Here is a 4,892-nt window from a genome sequence, read left to right as displayed (position 1 = left end):
TAAACCGTACTCAGCCTCACTTGTGGTTACCACAGAAATCACAATAAAATTCTTACCCACATTCCCCTCCCCTCCTGACTGAACTTGGTGGTTTCCTCTGCCATGGCATGGCGTGCCACCTCCTCTTGGGATCTCTGAGCATAACAGCTGTCTTTTCAATGGCAATCTGATCTGTTGACCTTGTCATACCTGAATAATAACAAAATCTATTATTTTATTTTATTTTTTTGTCCGCAGCATGCAGCATGTGGGATCCCGGGCTCCCCAACCAGGGATCAAACTCGTTCCCCCTGCAGTGGAAGCACGGGGCCTTAACCACTGGACCACCATGGAAGTCCCAAAATCTACATTTTAAGACAAAAATGCAAATTAAAAACAAAATGAAATGCCTTGTCACACTCTGTAGGATGGCTGTTATCAAAAAGATGGACAACAACATGTATTGGCAAAGATGTGAAGAAACTGGAACCCTCATATGTTGCTAGTAGGAATATAAAATGGTGCAAATGAATGGAAAACAGCCTGGAAGTTCCTCAAAAATCTAAACATATAGTTATCACATGACCCAGAAATTCCATTCCTAGGTATATACCCAAGAGAAATGAAAACATGTCCACACAAAATCTTGTACATGAATGTTCACAGCAACATTATTCACAATAGCCAAAGAGTAGAAACAACCCAAATGTCTATCAATTAATAGATAGATAAAATGTGTATATCCATGCAATGGAATATTATTCATCCATAAAAAGGAATGAAAAATTGGGAGTTCCCTAGTGGTCTAGTGGTTAGGACTTGGTACTTTCACTGCTGTGGCCCAGGTTCAGTCTCTGGTCAGGGAACTGAGATCCTGCAAGCCGCACAGCAAGGCCAAAAGATAAGTAAATAAAATGTTTGTTAAAACAAAAAAAGAATGAACTATTGATATATACTGCAACATAGATGAAACTTGAAAACATAATTTCAAGAAACCAGTCACAAAGTACCACATTTCCATTTACATGAAAGGCCCAGAATAGGTAAATGTATAGAGAGAAAAAGTAGATTAGTGGTTGCCTAGGGACAGGGAGGATGAGTAACAACTAAAGGTTTCTTTTTGGGGTAATGAAAATGTTCTAAAACTGATTGTAGAGATAACCGCACAATTCTGTGAATATACTAAAAGCCATTGAGTTGAACACTTTAAATGGGTGATTTGTATGGTTTATGAATTATATTTCAATAAAGCTTTAAAAAAGAGAACTTTTGGGAATTCCCTGGCAGTCCAGTGGTTAGGACTCTACGCTTGCACTGCAGGGGGCATGGGTTCAATCCCTGGTCAGGGAACTAAGATCCTGCTAGCCACACAGTGTGACCAAAAAATTAAAAAATGAAAACAAATTTAAATTTAAAAATAAATAAAAAAGAAAGCTTTTCAATGGCTTACCACTGCCCTAAAAATAAAAACTAAATCACTAAGATTAATAGGGAAATAAGGAATCTGGTTCCAGCTAATTTTTCCACTGTCATCATTCACCAGTCCTCTCTTCATCAGTCATTACCGTCATCTTTTACTCTAATTCTAGCCATGCTGATTTTTTTTTTTTTTTTTTTTTGCGGTAAGCGGGCCTCTCACTGTTGTGGCCTCTCCCGTTGTTGCGGAGCACAGGCTCCGGACGCGCAGGCTCAGCGGCCATGGCTCACGGGCCCAGCCGCTCCGCGGCATGTGGGATCTTCCCGGACCGGGGCACGAACCTGTGTCCCCTGCATCGGCAGGCGGACTCTCAACCACTGCACCACCAGGGAAGCCCCATGCTGAATTTTTTTTTCCTTGAATATGTTTGATGGTTTTAAAATATGTCTACAAGATCTTTGGCACTCCTACTTTCAAAAAGTTGAAGTGTAATTCTCTCCCCTTTCAATATGGGCTAGACTTAGTGACTCACTTCTAATGAGTAGAATGTGGTAACGTGATGTTGCATGACTTCTAAGACTAGGTCATTAGGCATTGTGACCTCCTTGCTCTCTCTTAGGGAAGTTGTCATATTTCAAAGGTACTCAAGTAGCCCTATGGATAGACTCATGTGGTAGTGAAACAGGAAGGAAGTGGGTAGGACACAACCTTTGAAAGAACGACATAGCCTGAGGACATGACATAAACTGATTAGAACCTAAAGGGTCCAATATGGCGGACAAGTCGACTTCCAGTAGACCTTGAGCCTCAGTATACGCTCATTGTACTATATTAGCATGCTAAATGACACACTGGCAGGTGCCATGACAGTTCCAAGGCCGACCATAAGGATCAAAAAGTGGGTGGTGGGGTTTCCCTGGTGGCGCAGTGGTTGAGAGTCCGCCTGCCGATGCAGGCGACACAGGTTCGTGCCCCGGTCCGGGAGGATCCCACATGCCGCGGAGCGGCTGGGCCCGTGAGCCATGGCCACTGAGCCTGCGCGTCCGGAGCCTGTGCTCCGCAACGGGAGAGGCCACAACAGTGAGAGGCCCGCATACCGCAAAAAAAAAAAGTGGGTGATGGCCCAATTCCTGGAAATCCCAGCCTCTTTCTGGAATAGCTAGAATACTCCTTCCACTCATTAGCCTGTGAAATTACCCATCCCTATAAAAACTGACAACCCCATACCCTGGTGCTGCTCTTGCATTCTGAGATGGCCCACACTCTGTCTGTGGAGTGTGTTTCTCTCTAAATAAATCCACGTCTCACCTATCACTTTATGTCTCACTGAATTCTTTCTGCAATGAGACATCAAGAACCTGAGCTTCATTAAGTCCTGAAACCAGGTGTGTGATCTCAGTTAGAAGACCTTGGGTTTTGGCCATGTTCGAGTCCCAGCCTCTTGGGTTTTGGCCGGGGTGAAGTCCTGGCATGTGGGTTCAAGTCCCAATCTGAGGTGCACGGTTTCAGTAGGGAACTGAGGCCTCCTGCCAACAACCATGAGAATGAGCCATTTTGGAAGCAGATCCTCCAGCCAGATTTATTAAGCATCCAGATGACTGCAGCCCCAGCCAATATCTTGATGGTAACCTCATGAGAGACCCTGAGCCACAACTACCCAATTAAGTCACTTCCAAATTCCTGACTACAGGGCCTTTCCTGTTGGTCCAGTGGTTAAGACTCTGCACTTCCACTCTTCCCTGGTCAGGGAACTAAGATCCTGCATGCTGCACGGTGCGGCCAAAAATTAAAAAAAAAAAAAAGAAAGTAAAGAAAAAGAAAAAAAATTCCTGTCCACAGAAACTGTGAGATCATTTTTTTTAATTTGATATTTTTATTTTAAGCTACAAAAACAAGCAAACAAACAACAACAAAAAACTTGAAATAGGCTTTTCAAGTTATGTAAATTCCTCCTTTCCAAGGAAGCTGAAGTTAGATCAGTGCAAGTTACCCTCAAGGCCACATACATCCTGCTTCACGGCTGCTTTCTCTCTGTTGGGTTTTGATCCTTCTTTGAGTCATAGTCTGGATCATTTTCCTCATCTCCTTCTTCTTCCCCTTTCTCATCCTCTTCTTAACCTTCTTCATCATAATCATCATCATCTTCTTTAGTAACTTCTCCAGTAAAGTATACACTGATCTTGGGATTATACATTCATGTAAAAAGTGATGACTTCCAAGGTCTGCAGCAAGGATAGCTTCAGCAGCAGCAACCAGATCTCCACTCTCAGGACCTTCAGGAGGTGCAAAAATATTAAAGAGTATTAGAAACTGTTTTGGTCACAGTACAAACTGCCCCAAGTCCCTTGTTTCTGCTTCTTAATGATTTTCAAAGTGACAATTCTTTCCTTTTTTCCAATCTATGTGGACCTTGTACAAGCCTTAATTTCTGGTCCTTCAAAAGAAAAAGGAACAGAATCATCTGGTTCTGACTTATACTATGTGTCTTTGTCAACAGTTCACTTGTAAAATATTCACTGGGTTCAAAGTGAAACTCTAAGACAAAACTCATAGGCCGGTCTGCATCTAAGGACTTCACTTTCATATCTTTCAAGTGCTTCAGAATATGTTTATCATGTTCCTGAAACATATCACTGAGCAAGTCAACATTCTTAAAAATGGTCAACCAAAATTCAGGAATTCCCTTGGGGTCTGCTTTTTCTTTATCTTTTTTCTCATCTTCAATCTTGGCCTTTTCTTTCAGTTCTTCCAAAATTTCATTTTCCTCATCTGGTTTCCATTCACATTCTTCTTATGTAGGTTCATAAGTGATCTCAAATCACTTATCAAATAGAGGCTGATAGAGAACAGTATATTTTCCTTCAAGGTCATGAACTTCCTTATAGAATTTGGCTTCTATCTATGCACATTTAACTTGAAGGATTTTCAGAGCGTTCACTTGTCTTTTAACTACCCTAGGCAAGCTTTCAATGTATCCTGTTGGTGTTTCTACCAGACCATCAGATCTTTCTTGAAGGGCTGCAAGAATCTGAGGATTTTGCAACACCTGAACAGTCAGCTGACCTGCTTTGATTTTTGATTCTTCACCAGTTTCTTCTTCTTCTACTTCTTCAACATCAACCAAACCTTGATCAAGTTCAGACTGCTCTTTCTTGTCAATGTCTGTGTTACTGTAAGAACTCCAAATATCGGTGGCTAGCACAGGGAGCCAGGTGGCCGGAGCTGCACAGGTAGTGAATCAGGGTGGCAGCCAGGGTGGGGGGCAGGGGTGGGAGCAGAAGGTGGCACCATGAGCAGATGATGCTAAAAAAGCAAATATTTGTTTCTTAAGCCACTAGACGTTGGGGCTTAAAAAAGAGATAACTTATATAATATGACATGCTACATGTCACCCTCAAGCCAAACATCTTAAGATGTTTACCTCACTAATCCTCAGTCATCCTTAAAGATGTTCCCCAGTCATCCTTATCCTTATCAGCTTCAAGATCATTTTTTC

At 42.1% G+C, this 4,892-nt stretch overlaps 1 pseudogene; it reads right to left on the bottom strand.

Annotated features, from left to right (window-relative positions):
• Positions 1–3,351: 3,351 nt before the first annotated feature.
• Positions 3,352–4,622, bottom strand: LOC101318958 (nucleosome assembly protein 1-like 1 pseudogene; annotated as a pseudogene).
• Positions 4,623–4,892: the final 270 nt, after the last annotated feature.

This window comes from Tursiops truncatus, chromosome 5, assembly GCF_011762595.2.
Source record: "Tursiops truncatus isolate mTurTru1 chromosome 5, mTurTru1.mat.Y, whole genome shotgun sequence".
NCBI lineage: Eukaryota > Metazoa > Chordata > Mammalia > Artiodactyla > Delphinidae > Tursiops > Tursiops truncatus.
Note: the sequence above shows the minus strand (reverse complement) of the source record. Positions and strands in the feature narration are given on the sequence as shown.